This window comes from Sus scrofa, chromosome 18 (assembly GCF_000003025.6).
Source record: "Sus scrofa isolate TJ Tabasco breed Duroc chromosome 18, Sscrofa11.1, whole genome shotgun sequence".
In the NCBI taxonomy this organism is placed as follows: domain Eukaryota; kingdom Metazoa; phylum Chordata; class Mammalia; order Artiodactyla; family Suidae; genus Sus; species Sus scrofa.
In genome coordinates this window covers 14,445,224-14,461,523 of record NC_010460.4, presented here as the reverse complement: position 1 = coordinate 14,461,523, position 16,300 = coordinate 14,445,224, and the positions used below count along the sequence as shown (strand labels likewise).

The 16,300-nt window shown below is 42.1% G+C and overlaps 1 protein-coding gene across 8 annotated transcripts in view; it reads left to right on the top strand.

Moving 5' to 3' along the window:
- CALD1 (caldesmon 1) overlaps positions 1-16,300 on the top strand; it is a 218,687-nt gene that overhangs the window by 25,118 nt on the left and 177,269 nt on the right. For 4 of the 8 annotated variants that reach the window (XM_021079172.1, XM_005673150.3, XM_021079169.1 and 1 more), the window contains exon 1: positions 9,610-9,924. The exons of the other annotated variants lie outside the window; for them this stretch is intronic. The gene's annotated coding sequence lies outside the window, so the exon portion shown is untranslated. Of the gene's footprint in view, positions 1-9,609; positions 9,925-16,300 lie in introns of those variants that run through there. 8 annotated transcript variants of the gene reach the window in all.

Here is a 16,300-nt window from a genome sequence, read left to right as displayed (position 1 = left end):
TTCATCTCAAGATCCCTAACTTAATGAGATCTGCAAAGACCCCACTTCCAAATAAGGTCACATTTACAGATTCTGGGTGAACATATCTTTGGGGGAGGGAACACCACTCCAGCCATTCCATGGGGCTCGCTGTTAGCATGGCAAAGGGCAGACACTCAACGGTAAAAGCAAAACATGCGATGCCTCTTAAAGCCCCCTCTCGCAACAGGCACGTTATCACTTCCAGCCGTACCTGTGGTTCACAGCAAATCCCAGGACAAGTCCTCCTACTGAGAGCACTACACCAACACAAGGTGAAGAACGTGAGTATTTAATCCTAGTCAAAGAGGAAGTGACTAGTTGGCTACGGCAATCCAATCTATCACAAACTACATTATTTTTGAAGTCAGATAATACATGTGGCTTTTAACAAAAAGCAGTCAGCATCCACCTCACCTCGGTCTGTAACTGATCCTCCCCCTGAGCCGTGCCTCTCAGCAACTCCTTCTCAACCTCCTTTTCTGGCTCTAAATAGGGTGTCTGTTCCCACACCTCTTCTCTTCAGTGTGTGCATCATTTTTTCAGGTAACTTATTCCTGCATTTAGAATACTGTCTATAGACAGATGACTCTCAGGGGTATATCTCAAGCCTCACGCTCTCCCTTAAACACCAGATTTGTACATCCCATTACCTATCTGTACAACTTAAATGCCTCTTATCATCTTGATATGCCTAAAACATGCCTAGCGTGATTCCCACCCCTCCTGAAAACCCACACCTCCCTCAGTTGTGCCCATTTTATTAAATAACGCTGCCCTTCACTCAGCTATTCAGACCATGAAAGGAGACCGCCTTGATTCCTCTTTCTCTCCCATCCCTCATCCAAAGCATCTGTGATTTCTCAGTCCCCTGACCACAGCTGCCTTAGTCCAAGGAAGCACCTCGTGCCTGTGAGGAGACAACATCTCCCACCTGCTTCCACCCTTGCAGTCTTGCTGCCTGTTCTTCCCAGGGCAGCCAAAGTCATTTTTTCTCTCTGCGCAACATCTTCCCCTGACTTTTCCTGACTTAGAACAAAACCCAAAGTCCCAATGGTGTCTCTGAGGCCCTGGATGATCTGCTCTGCCGTTAGTGGTCACTTCTCCCCAGTTGCTCTGAAGTCTTTGCTCTTCTTTCGTATGCACCTGCTGTGCTTACAGCTGGGAATGCCCATCCTTCAGATCCTCTCATTGCTTGCTCCTTCGTTTTATTCACCTCTCTATTGAAACATTTCTTCAAAGAGAACCTCCTGATTCTCTCTCCTTCCCTGTTTTTTTTCTTTAGAGCACTTTCCACTGCCTGACATTATATATTATGTATTAGCTAATGTGTTTCTCTCTCTCCCTCCATCAAATGTACTCTGTTCACAATGAACGCCTAGAACAGGCCCTGGCATGTGGGTGACTCTCAATAAATATTTGTTCAGTGAATGAATGAACTATTGTGTGTGGAATGGAGTTAGTCTTTACTTTCATGTTCTTAGTTATACACTAATTAATTCTACCATTTCTTAGCATTTCAAGAGCAGATATTTATTATTGACTTCCTGCTAAACCAAATGAAGATTTAGCTCTCTTATCTACCATCATCCTACGAACATGCTTTTGCTCATTATCCTCTGAAGCTAATTGCATCACCATTGTTTTGGTGAAATCCGTAGGTGGTGTTTGCGTAATTATGACTGTGTAAATTTTTTTCTCACACTGTATAGTGTACAATGACCACTTTTTCTTTCTCATACATTTTATTTTTCCTGAAATTATAATGACCTCAATCTTACATTTACTTATTTTCTACGTACTTAATCGTAAATGCATTCCCCAAGAACTTATCAGGTAGTCTATCTACTTGACTTTTTCTTAAAACATCCTTCCTGGAGCCCTCTACCCCAACCTCTACTGATTGGTTTCTTTTCTTTTTCTTTTCTTTTCTTTTTTATGGCCACACCGGTAGAATATGGAAGATCCTGGGCTAGGGTTTGAATCAAAGGCACAGCTTCGACCTGCACCAAAGTTGGGGCAACACCGTATCTTTTAACCCACTGCACTGGGCCAGGGGTCAAACCCACACCTCTGAAACTACCCAAGCCACTGCATTCGGATCTTTAACCCACTGTGCCACGCAGGAACTCTTCCTGATTGGTTTCTTGACCAGCTACTGTCCATGGTGAAATTTCCTTTCACCATGCTATGTGTTTGCATCCACTGTTTTCTGATCCTTGTCTTCCTCCTTGGTTTCTCAACCCCAACTTTTTTCCCTTTTGGATAGAGCAGCCTCAAGAACTTGATAATTTCAAAGTGAAATATGTTTTCATGCATTGTACTGGCCCTTTGAATCTGGAAATTTGTGTCCTTCAGTTTGGGGAAATTTTAATGTATTATTTCTTTGATAATTTTCTTCCCACAATTTTCTAGAACATTCAGATGTTGGATATTTGGTTAATTTCTTTAATGTTCTTATAGTTTTCCCTCCTCTTTTCCATCTGCTTTTCTGAAAGATATTTCTAAACGTTAGCCTCCATTTCTTCAATTGAGTTTTTATAAATTTCTGTCGTAGTATTTTTGATTTACAATAGTTCTTTCCCATTCTCTGCAAATACCTTTTTACAGCATATTTCTCTTGTTTCGTGGCTACAATATCTTCTCTTATCTCTCTGAGAATAATAATTATAGTTTTCTTGAAGTTATATAGTAATTACAGTTTTCTTGACATTTTCTTCCGCTTCTCACCCTGCCTCTTTTTCCTCTGAGTTTCTTTTTTCTGTTGTTTTGAATCTGTCTTTCAGAGCAGTTCCTTAACTTGAGGTTCATATTGAGGGGTGAGGTGCTAAACTGCCCATTGGATGTTCCCAAGCACCAGTTTACAGAAGGGCCTTAGGCAATAAGCCAGACGTTTCAGGGCTCCCTCAAAAGTTGTGCCTTTAGGGCTTTTCCAGGGCATGCCAGCTTCCCTGGAGTGGAATCCTTCAGTTTGCTTTCTGTGGGGTACAAACCTGATTGTGATGTCCTGGAACCCCGCAGAGGGAGGGGTGGGGGTCCCGAGTTCATGGAGTAGACCTTCATGTTATAAGCTCATTTTCAGCACATGGCCTCTTCTCTGCCTGGTAGAGAGAGAGGTGTGTATCTGGGTGTGTGGGGCTGGGGGTTGGGGTGGGGAGGGGAACGTTTGGGCTTCTAACCACTCCTTACTCTGATTTTCTTTTGCCACTTAAGATCTGGAGCCTCACTGTATTACAACAGAAATTTATTCGCTTACAGTTCTGGAGGCTAGAAGTCCAACATGCAGGTGTCAGCAGTGCCTTGCTCTCTCCGAAGGTACTAGGGGAGAATCCTTCTCCAGCTTCTGGCAGTTCCTGGCATTCTTTGGCTTAGGGTAGCATCACTCCAATCGCCCTCTGTCCTCCATGGCCTTCTTCCGTGGGTCAGTGCCTCAAATCCCCTTCTCTTTTTTCTTTTTTCTTAAGAAAATGTTTTTCTTACTCAGATTTTCAACCAGACCTGTTTTCTGCTCCATCCCGCACCCACAGAGATTCCCAGGCTTTCCCTTGGCAGTACTCTTTGCCCTGAAGGATTTATTTATGATTTTTAAAAAATTTCTTTATCATTTTGATGAGCTGTGGGGAAGGAGCAGAGATAAATGAAGGTTGTGCATTTTATCTGCCCAGTTTAACCATATTCTTGAATTTTTCAGTCTTTTCATTTGTACATTTGGTTTTTATGGTTTAAGAACCCTGCCATACTCTATCTTAAAAATATTCACCTACAATTTTTCCTAATTATTCTCAAGTTTTGTTTTTCATGTAGTCTCTTTCTTTTGGTGTGGGTGGGAATTCTGAATCTAATTGTATTGTTTTCACATCATTGTCTGTAACCTTACCATGAGTAGACTACTCCACCATTTCCCCCTGACCTGCAGTGCTTTTACTAGGATTTTGAAAGTTTTCACATTTCCTTGGGACTATTTCCAGGCTTTCTGCTTTATTCTGTTGGTCTCTTTGTTTCATCTTGATTAGAATTTCCCTAAAAATATCTTAGTACTTTTTTTATATCTTTACTTTTCCACATGACTAGGATTGTTTTGTCAAGCTCTACAAAATACATCATGTAGGGATTTTGTTGGACTAATAAATGCACGGTTTAATTTGAGGAGAATTTATGTCTTTAAAATGTTGAGGTTTGTCATTTATAAAAGTTATATATTTTACCATTTAGGCAGGCCTTGTATGTCCCTAAATCCATTTTTATAATTTCCTTGCATGTATTTTGTTACACTTATTCCCAGATAATGCAAACTTTTGTTATTAAGATGAATAGCATAATTTTCCACTAGAAAATTAGGGATGGCTGGTGACAGAAACTTGGGGATTTTGCATACTGAACTTGATTCTAATAATTTGGCTAAACTCTTTTATTTGTTCTAATATATTTGATAAGTCTCTTGAAATTTCTGTATAGATAATCATATCATAGCAAATAAAGACATTTGCTTCTAATTCCATTAGTTCCTTTTAAAAAGTTTCTTTGTCTTGGTTAGTACTCCCAACCCCTTTTTTTTTTTTTTTTTTTTTTGTCTTTTTGCTATTTCTTTGGGCCACTCCCGTGGCATATGGAGGTTCCCAGGCTAGGGGTCCAATCGGAGCTGCAGCCACCGGCCTACGCCAGAGCCACAGCAACGCGGGATCCGAGCCGCATCTGCAACCTACACCACAGCTCACGGCAATGCCGGATCCTTAACCCACTGAGCAAGGGCAGGGACCGAACCCGCAACCTCATGGTTCCCACTTGGATTCGTTAACCACTGCGCCATGACGGGAACTCCCTATTTCATTCTTTTTTAAGGCTGAGTAAATTCCATTGTATATGTGTACCACGTCTTCTTTATCCAGTCCTCTGTTGATGGACATGTAGGTCGTTGCCATGTCTTGGCTGTTGTAAATAATGCTGTGAGATACACTGGGGTATCTCTTTGAATTACGGTTTTCTCTGAATATATGCCCAGGAGTGGGATTGCTGGATTACGTGGTAGTTCTATATTTAGTCTTTTAAGGAACCTTCATAGTGGTTGTACCAGCTTATATTCCCACCAACAGTGTTAGGAGGGTTCCTTTTTCTCCACACCCTCTCTAGCACTATAGTTTATAGATTTTTTTTGATGATGGCCAATCTGACTGGTATGAGGTAGTTTTGATTTGCATTTATCTAATAATAAGTGATGTTGAGCATTTTTTTCCGGTGCTTTTTGGCCTTCTATCTGTCTTCTCTGGAGAAATGTCTGTTTAGATCTTCTACTCAGTTTTTAATTGGGCTGTGGGTTTTTTGTTTTTGTGTGTGTGTGTGGTTTTTTTTTTTTTTTTTGGCTGTATGTGATGTTTGTGTATTTTGGAGTTTAGTCCCTTGTTGGTCACTTTGTTTGCAAAGATTTTCTCCCACTCTGTAAGTTGTCTTTTTTTTATGGTTTCCTTTGCTGTGCAAAAGCTTTTATTTTAATTAGGTCCCACTTGTTTATTTTTCTTTTTCTTTTCATTACTCTAGGAGGTAGAGTAAGAAAGATATTGCTGCAATTTATGGCAAAGAGTCTTCTGCGTATGTTTTCCTCTAAGAGTTTTATAGGATCCAGTCTTATGTTTAGGTCTTTAATCCATTTTGAGTTTATTTTTGTGCATGGTGTTAGAGAGTGTTCTAATTTCATTTTTTTGCAGGTAGCTGTATAGTTTTCCCAGGGCTGTTTTTGAAGAGGCTGTCTTCTCTCCATTGTATATTTTTGCCTCCTTTGTTGTAGATTAACTGACCATAGGTGCATGGTTTTATATCTGGGCTTTCTGTCCTGTTCCACTGATCTATATTTCTGTTTCTATGCCAGTACCATACTGTTTTGATGACTGTAGCTTTGTAGCAAAGTCTGAAGTCTGAGAGCCTGATTCCTCTAGCTCCATTTTTCTTTCTCAAAATTGCTTTGACTATTCTGGGTATTTTGTGTTTGCATACAGATTTTGAAATTGTTTGTTCTGGTTCTGTGGAAAATGCCGTTGGTAGTTTGATAGCGAAGCACTGAATCTATAGATTGCCTTGGGTAGTATAATCATTTTGACAGTGTTGTTTCTTCCAATTCAAGAGCATGTATACCTTTCCATCTGCTTGTGGCTATATATTTCTGGCAAATTTCTCTCATTATGTTTATAAAGATTCTATTGCTAGTTCTTCAAGAGCTTTATTTTTTGTAAGTGATTACTAATATTACCAAGCATTATTTTTTTTATCTATTGAGATGGATCTTTATCTTTTCTTTTCACTACTTTTTTTTTTTTTTTTTTTTTTTTTTTTTTTTTTTTGTTGTTATTGTTGCTATTTCTTCCGCTCCGTGGCATATGGAGTTCCAGGCTAGGTTGAATCGGAGCTGTAGCCACTACGCAGGACAGAACGGGATCCGAGCCGCGTCTGCAACCTAACACAGCTCACGCATGCGATCCTAACCACTGAGCAAGCAATCGAAGAACTCATGGTTCCTATCGATTCGTTAACCACTGCCCACACAACTTCTTCACTACTAAAAAAAATCATTTAAACTGCTGATAATGTATAATATATCAATAGACTTTCAGATTTTGGCTGTTACTGTGTCGGCCCTATCTTTTTTTTTCACTGTCAGATTCAATATGCTAATTTTTTCATTTAGGTTCATAAGTATGCTTCATCTAATTTTCTTTCTCTTTTTTCTTTTTTATTTCTTTTTGGTTGTTGTTGTTTTTACTGTTCAATTTTTATATCAACATACTACCAATCTTATTTTATTATTTTATAAACGAGTTTCTGGACATACTTCATTTGAGTAAAAGAAAGTCTATGTGTATGTTCTGCCTTTTAAGATGTTCAAAATATCTGTTCAAATCAATAACAGAAGAATGTATATTTTTCATGGAATTCAATTAGGTGATTTTAATTTGGAAGGAAAAAAAGTATGGCCTGCTTTTACTTGTCCCAAATTGACACACTAGAGAGATAAAATTGCTCACTACTGATCTCCATGATTGCAAGTACTCATTTTAGCTGGGGGAAAAAAAAAAAAAAGAAAAATACAAGTCATCCAGATGTTTCCAAATGCCTTTAAAAATTTGTTGTGGTTTGATCAGGTAGATATATTCTATGCTAGACAAGCTGTTCTTTATCTGGGATGATCCAAATGGGAAATATATTCCACAGAAATTTCCTATATAAATACTGTATTTTTAGTGCCTTTACAAATGACCTTTGGAAAAAGTAAATATTATTAAAGTAAAATTTCCCATGGCAGAGCTTGGTAACATATATCTCTTTTCTCTCTTTTTATTCCCTTTCCTTTCTTCTTTATTTCTGCTTATTTTAAGTAAATAGACAATGAAAAAAGATTTTTTCTATATTATGGTGTTTGCTACATGAAATTTGTTAAATTATTCTTCCAACTATATAGTTGCTACACAACAAGTCTATTTTCAGAAACAGAAAATAGACTGAGTAGTTGCTCATCCACAAACTCCATGTTCAGAATTTATCTAGGGAAACATATGTCTCTTTTTTAAAGACATACCCTAAAAATATTTCGCTATTTGTCTCCTAAAAACCATGCAAAGTGCATGTCCTTTCCATGCTTCCTGCTGATAATATTTTCCCCATTTGTAGCACAACTTTTCTTTCCTCTGGAAAGCTGGTGCTTATTTTATTCATAGATTGCAAATTATGCCCTGCTGCTGTTCAACCAAAGGGTATTACTCATGCAAGTGGGGAGAAGGCTGCTTAGGATATAAATCAGCAGGGGCCCTGGAAAACAGCACATTAAAACAGGCCTCACTGTGTTAGGGTTCATACTGCCTGGTGATCACGGGGGCCTAACATCTCTGGTCACAGGTCATATCTTCGTACAGATATCACCCGTTGGGTTGTTTTCAGAACTCTCCGATGTCTGCCATGCAGTGTCTTCAAGTGCAGCAGTTTACCAGACTACAAAGTATTATTCTATCCTTACAACCTGTCCCCAGCAGCGCAAAGTGGTTGTGTTCCCAAAATTTATTTCCAAATCATTTGTTTGGGATCAGAAAACATTTTCCCAAAAGAATAATTGTATAAACAGTGGTGTTCCACAAATGCCTGGTTGAGCCAGGGTGTACTTGAAACGCAACATTGACTGTCTTATTCCCACCAGCCGTTATTTATCCTGCTTCCCTGGGAAAGGACATTCTGCGTTCTAACTTGGGATGCCTGAAGCTCACCTCTCCCTCTGCCTGGCAGCCTTTGCTGTAGCTTTTTTTAGGCTGTGCTGCAGCAGCAGTTGAAAAGGGGGAAGAGCGTAGCCTTCCCAAGAAAGAGATGAGTGTGGGGTTGATAAGGATGCCTCTGGGTAGCTTGTTAGTATTTCAAGGCTGAAGAGAAGGAGGCCATCCACGTGGATCAATCCCTTCCCTAGTCTTCTGAGTGAGGCACAAAGGGCAGGGACTTTTTCCTAAGGAGAGATCATTTCTAAGTCAGATCTTCAGAAAGAGGGAAAGCCTTATACAGTGAAATCTAAGACATTTGAAGACCAAGATTTTGGACTTATAATTAGCGAGGAAAATATTTTAACCCTTCTTGATCAATGGTGAAACATTCTCCAAACACACAGAGCAATAATGAGGCAGAGATCTAGCACCGAGGTGCTTGGAATCGGTTGCTGCTGAAGTGAGTATCTCTGACTAATTGAGTGATGTTAGAGTCACTCTATATTGAGAAGTTCAAGATCGCAGATTGAGCACACACACAGGCTACCTAACTTCACTGTAAGTCACCATATCCTAATGCTGACTTTCTCATAGCACACATCGTACCAGGGAAGAGTTGGTCGGAGTACTTTCAAGAAGTCCCTAGAATATCAGTGTCATCTCTGTGGGCATACACATCTATCTACACCAGCTCCTAAGTCAGTGCTGGGTCCCTTCACACTTTCTCCACTGTGCACAATTTCTAGCAATATCTTTGTTGTCAAATCTGAGGAAACAAAGGGGAGGGAGGAGAGAGAAAGGAAAAGCTCTGAGGATAGCCAAGCCCATAGGACCCTGCCTCGCTGTGTTTCTGGCAGCACGCTTACTCTGGCAAACGTTACCTACTAAAAACGACCTCACCTTTTTTTCTCAGTTGTTTTTATAACCCCAAGTAGACATATTTCAAGGGGCTGTGCCTCTTTCGGGTTAAAATTCAGTCTGTACACCAGACCTGGGGCCTGGCCATTTTGGGCTTTAAAATTACATACACAGTTTAATTTCATTTTGTATGTGCAACTGCATTTCAAAGAAATATGCTATCAAGGCTCCCTCAATTAGAAAGCCTTCCCCACCCCCACCCCAATAAACTTATGGACTGTTAAGTTTAAGTTCCATAGACTGTGCTTTCTTTTTCAAGTTCCATTTATGTTCTACAAGACAGCCTCCTTCTCCAAGATTAACATTTCTTATGATTGTTCCTGACAATGGATTCACTTCCAGAGGCCCTGCTAAGGATAACCAAAAAAGGGCATGTAGCAGGCTGGTTTTGGCAGCCTGCGCGCAGTTTCAGAGCTTTTTAGGTCTTGGTTTTTCTGATGAGTGATTTCCTGAGCATGCCTAGGGAATGACAGGCATCTCACAGGCAGGCTGCATCCACCTCGGCTGGGGTGTCGTCATTGGCTGCCTATTAGAAAAACTACAGGACAATGCATACCACCGATGCCGACTGTAAACATAGGGGATGTGTGTTCACTTAGCAGGGACTTCTGGGAGGGGCTAAGGAAGGGCGGTCTGTAGTTTTATTGAATAGAGCAGTGTGTATTAGGCTGCCTGCCTGCCTGCCCTCTTGCTGCGCTCCTGCTTCAAGAAATCAGTCCTTCCTTTCCGACTTAGTCCCCGGGAAGAAGTTTCAGCCTGTGAGGTAAGGCACGGAGGGCTTTCTTTTAATCGCTTCCAGAGAGCGTGGGGACTTTCTCTGGGTTTCAGTCCACATTCCCGGCCAAGGTAGCTGGAGACGCAAGGTTGTAAGAGCCAATAAACATGCAAATTCTCAGAGCCAGACTGTGTTTTGCTGCCCTGCAGATGTTCCCGGAAGACAAAACAGGATGCGATTTCAAGTTCTGTTCTTAGAGTTGGGATGAGAGGAGAGATCCTCTAGAGACATAATCAGGGACCAGGGACCAGGGACCGCAGCAACTTTGATAAGATACCCTTTCGTTCAGGAGTGTGATGAAGATTATACCTGATAGGCATAGGCCAGTGTTAGCAGCCATGCTGTGTCTGTCTGCTCACACCAGCAGTCTCTCCTGCATCTTCTATTATCAGAGATTTAGAGAGGTTTTGTTTAAAAAGGTCAATAACTTTTTAGGTTGATGAGAAGCCAAAAGGTGATGATTTTTAACTAAAGGCATTCCTATTTTATTCTGCTACCAATATTTAAGACTAGACTTCTACCTGCAAGGAAAGAAGGTCAGAGGTGGAAAGAGCACTGGCATTTAGTACTGGCTGGGTTAATGTAACTGATCTTATATTTGCTGAGACAGAAGATGCCTCCCATGATCTGTTTCCTATAAAACCTAATGAGAGAATGCACGCGTGCTGGCGGGTGTTTTTTTTTTTTTTTTTTAGAAATCACATTTAGCATCCTACTGAACTATTTATTAAGAAATCTTATTTTCTGTTTGAAAGCATGCCTCCCTATGAGTAGAGGCTTTTAAAAGGCTTAGGTTGCAAGTGTGTTCTAGAAAGGAAGGAAATAGGCTTTCATTCCAAGATAGTCAGACATATTTGGGCATCTTAAACAGTAGTACGATGCAGCTCGTTGGTAGTAGCCTGGAATTCCTTTTAGAAAGAGCTGACTGTAAAGGATGGGGGAATTTTAGTGCTGTGGCAAATACATGGTCAAAAAAAATACATGAGCACAAAGTTCTTGGTATTCATGGGTCCCTTCTGTTAATAGGACTTGTAAACTAAAATAGTAAAATCCTCCTAATGTGTTTGGCAAAACCAGGCATGGATGGCTAGAACTTAAGTGAAGACTAGGTAGTATGTGGCAAGAAGGGAAAATCTGATTATTTCTTAATAAACCTGGATATTAAAGGATTCCAGCTCCAGATGTCTGAGTCAATTTGATTTTATAACGTGGATAGAAATGGTTTTGTGTTGCGATTCATTAAATCATTTTTTTTTTCTCTTTGTGTTTAGAAGTTTGGGGATGGTGTTCTTGAGAATGCCTCTCTCTCCTTTTAGAAGTGATATATGAGAATAGAATTCCCTGTGAATTTCTTTTCCCGGAACATTTCTGAGTAAGTGTGAAAGAAAGGCTGCAGGCAAAAGCTATAGTTTGATTATTGTCCTTCCCTCGAAGAGATCAAGTTCCAAACTATTTTCACAGCGTTTTTAGTGTCAATCAAAATATGGAGAGTGCTTTCTTTCTCAACTGTTCTCTCAACCATGTAGGGAATGCAATTTGGAAGGAAATCTATAATCTTGGGATTTGAGGATAAATTCCATTTTGCAACCAACATCTCTAAGTCCTTGAAAGTTCAAACTTTGCTACCTCCACTCTCTTCTATCCTCCTCATGTGCTCCCCACCCCCAACAACCACAAAAACACATTTTTGGAAATAATGCTTTAAGTGTTCTAGTCTGTATAGTGATGGAGCAAGGGGATTTGATACTTTACGCAGGATTTTAGGCCACACTTCCCACTACCTCCCTGCTGTGACATATTAGCTAGGACACATCTCCCCAAGTAGATAAACGGAGCACAGTTAAACCACAGTGCAGGAATTTTCATTTTATTAAAATCACTTAAGAAAGAGATTACAATGGCAAAACTTTGAAAGAGAAAGTCATTGATAAAAAGTTGATCTCAGCCCATGCGAGGAATGTACAATGAATTGATCCATTGGTAGCATGCTGGGTTGTTTCCATTATTCAAAGCCAGTAGACTGTGCAGTTTAAATAATCCAGATTTTAAAAATCACTTTAAATAAATATACACAGTTCTTATGTTAAAGTTAAGAGAAGGTTCAAACGGAAGGTTAAAGGTTTGAGATGCATGAAAGTGTGCCCTGACAGTAATTGGCTCCTGTGACTGGCCTGAGGATGTCCTGCTCTGGGCAGAGAGTATAGGTTGGCCCTGTGTCCCGTTGTGGTAAGTTCCAGAGTGCAGCCCCATATTCCCTGTTCTGATAAGTAAAATGTATCTCAGCAGGCCTTTTCTTTAAAATACATATAGTTGTCTCCATTTGTCATTTTCATGGTAGGAATGGTTACTAGCTAGTCATTTTTTAGCACAATAGAAAAGTGACTTAGAGGTGGGCATGAGATGCCGTTAGCTGGTCCCCCCGTGCCTGGGGACTATCACATGGCGGGGAAAAGCGGGCCGGTGAGGCTGTGGTGGGGCAGGGGTTGGGGGATGGGGGAAAATGCTGACGAAGTGGTATGCAAATGGCATGGTAGGACTAAGGAGGAGGTTAGAAAGAGACTGCCAAAGAATTTTCAGACTTAAAAAAAAAAGTTTTCTGGGTAAATTCTTTCAGAGCCTGAAAATAGAGCCATTTGCTCCTTACTGAAAGTCCTCCGTCTATCAAGTTGATCCAAGTTTGCAATTGGAGAGATGCCCATAGGTTCTGAGTTGGTGGGTAATTTAAAGAGACACTTGGAGTTCCTATCGTGGCTCAGTGGTAACGAGCCCAACTAGTAACCATGAGGATGCAGGTTCGATCCTTTGCCTCGCACAGTGGGTTAAGGAATCTCCATGTGCTACAGGTGTGGCCCTAAAAAGATGAAAACAAACAAACAAATACTTGTAGCTCCAGCTTCACTCGAGAGGTTAGTCCCCGTCCTGGTTCCCCAGTTTAAAAAGCCCAAACCTTTAAGGAAGTCAGCAACTCTTTGGCCTCCTCTGGAAAGTGGGTTTCTGGCTCTCCTGCTACCCACAGTGTTAAGATGTCTAAATGAGGTGAAAGCGTTTGTCCCCTTTTCTCGGCAGGCCCTTTCCTCCAACTGCCTGCAGCTGAATCCTCTGGACACTATGCTCGTCTTGACTGGTATCTCCAGTTCTTAGCTATTTTCCCTAATGGTCCCTTCCTTCCTTCCTTCCTCATGTTTGAAGATCCTTGAATGGCACCTTCTAGATACCACTGCTTTCTGAAACCCCAAACCCGGAGGTGAGGAAATGCAGGCCCACCTCAGTGTTGTCCAGATTTCGGCTTTGGGGATCAGAGACCAGGAGGACACACGCGCCGGAGGCAGAATGGGATGGGTCGTCAGTGGTGTAAGGCCCTATTCAGGAACCAGGAAATCTGAAGATCCAGTGGAATAGAAGACGAATGACAAGGTGCTGACAACAGAAAGGCCTTAGTAAATGAGGCAGCTTCTCTGCCTCCAGCCAAAAGCATGGAACTAATCCCAGCATGTCAAGCCTGGGCCTTGGAAGGAGGGTGAGGTAATCGGGAGCACCTGGCTGTGGTTCCTGCTGGTATTGGGACCAGACTGCTGCACGGACCTGGCCTCTCCTCTCTGTTGGCTGCAGACTTTAGTACCTCCAGCTGGCTTTCCCGTCACTGACCCTGGGTGGCAGCCCTGACTTCCCTACCCTAGTCCTCCACTCAACCAGCCTTTCTAGCTCCTCCACCCCCGGGTCAAATGGGGGGCTTTCCTCACCCAGCGCCAACAGTGTGCCGTGGCCCAGCTCTAGGATGAGGCACAGAGAACGGCCGAAGGGTCAAGCCCAGAGAGGTGCAAGACAGGGAAAAGCCTCTTCCCATTTTTAGGCAGAGGGGAAAAGCTTAGAGCAGATGGGGGAGATGGCAGAGCGATTTCTGTGGTAAATAGCGACTCTCCTCCTCACCCCCTCCTGGGAGTTGGCGGGCGGTAGGTGAGTGCTGCGGCTGGAGGGGCCAAGGGTGACTGTGGGTCGTGAGGACGAGGTGATGGTGCTCGTCCCTGTGTTCTTGTTGTCGCTGTCGTGGATGCCCTTGAGAAGCTGATAAAAACTCTAAAGCCTCAAGGTCCTGGGGGAACCTACCTTTCTGACTGACCTTGAGCTGGGGAAGCCGGGGGTGGGGAGTGAGGTAAAGTCTGGATTCCCCCTGGAGACAGGGGTGGCTGGGGTCAGAGCATGAGTGGAAGTGTCCTTTCTTGTCTGCCAGATTCTTTGGAAAGAAGAAAGGATGGCATAAATACACTGATGCATAGAAGGGGATGCCACCTCTGGGCTCCATTTCAGAGAGAAAGGCGGTCATCTCTAGGGCAGCTGAGGAGCTGGAGGAGACAGCAGAGGCTGCTGTGAGGCGTGTGCTAAGAGCACTAAGAGCTTCGAAAAGAATTGCTAAACAGCAGTGAGGGAGTCATTGATGGAAAAATAAAGATTTGAGGGAATATTTTAAGTGAATGGTGTGTTCCTCATAAGCACTTATTTTAGTACAGTGTTTCTTTTTCTTTTTCTTTTATTTTCCAGGGCCGCACCCGCAGCATATGGAGGTTCCCAGGCTAGGGGTTGAATCGGAGCTGCAGCCACCGGCCTACGCCATAGCCACAGCAACGCGGGATCTGAGCCGCGTCTGCAACCTACACCACAGCTCACGGCAACGCTGGATCCTTAACCCACTGAGCGAGGCCAGGGATCGAACCCACAACCTCATGGTTCCTAGTCGGATTCCTTAACCACTGAGCCACAACAAGAACTCCCAGTACACAGTGTTTCTTTTAAAAATATATATGCATCAATGATGGATAATGTGGAAATAAATTGATCATTTTCTAATGATTCTAGCGTTGTTTTATGAATATGCGGATAAAAGCACTTGACTGTAAGGAACTCATCTCATTCGGAGAGGGACATATTGAGTAGGAATATGGTAATTAGTTCCTTCTGCCCCTGTGTGTAACGTGCCCTCTCGCAAGTTTCACCTGTGTGCTAAAGAGGGGCCGTTCCAGGGCGAGCCCACCCCCCCACCCCCAAGAGCCCAAGGGTCAAAGGCATCAGGGACTTTTCTTCCACTGGGATCAGGAGGGTCTAAGCCAGAAAGGATATAAAGTACACCAACTGGCTAACATGTGGATTCCGGCCAGGTAAGGAAAAGAGAAAGAGCAAAAATCAGAAGTAAGGCAGAGGTTAAAAACCGAGAACTTCTTAGTTCCACATATTCATAAAACAATGGACAGGTACAGTGACATATGTGAGAACCCTTGGCACAGTGCTCAGAAGACATAGAGCCCGTGTTAATAAGCTTCAGTAGCCCCAGTTAAGGGACAGGAATGTAAGATACATGTGGAATAATAAAGAGATAGAATCTCAAGGAAATCCCAGAACAGAAGCCAAGATAGGACCAGAGTCCAAAGAGAAGGGGGCTGGAATCAAGGTGGGTCAAATCATTGCAGCAGAGGTCTATGTGCTGCCATTAATGTCACTCAGCTGCAGCCCATGTGGCTGCTGCTTTTTGTTGTTCTACAGACTGGAAAATTCCTCCCGTGCTTCCTGGTTAAATTCTGAGAGCAGAAATCTGATTGGTTCAGCCAGTAACTATTGTCTTTGGCAAATCCCTTAGCAGAGGGAATATCAAGGGTTACTGGCAGCCCTATGGATGAATTACCAGTGTGTCTGGCTGCCGTAGTCACCCCAGGGGGAAAAAAGGTCCAGTGGGCAGTTTTAGTTAAAACGGAAAGTTAGGCATGGAAAGCAAATGAGCTGAAATGTCCAACAGCTGTCAATGAACATCATCTGAAATTTTATGTGACAATTCCTAGAGAGGCAAACAACCTCTGTCAGGGTCATACCGTTCCTGAGGATGACTCGGGCATGGGCCGATGAACCAGTCTTAAAGGAGCTGGCCTGGGAGGTTTTACCACTGATAATTGAAATGTTAAGAGTTATCCATTTGGAAAGATTCTAAAGAAAAATAATTGAATGTTTTTGATGTGAGCCATAGCTGTGATATGGCTCCCCACAAACTAAGTCAGTCTTTAGCATTCAATAAGAAATGACAGTAATATTAATAAAAAAAAATGACTACATCTCAATGTAAATCAGAGTCCTTAATTTTAATGCATAAATGCCAGGGTACTCTTAATCAGTGGGGGTGTTTCAGTTCTCAGCAATGTTTGCAATGTGTGCAGTTTCAGTCACTGCACACCTGTGTGGACATCTATTAGGGGGAGTGAAAAAGGAACATGCTCTGTTCTGGGCTGTTCTTCAGGGAAATATTGACAAATATGCATCCAGAGGCGAGTGTCAATGGCCAGAGAGGGTTGAAAGAACAGATATGGGATCTGGAGCTGTTTATCTT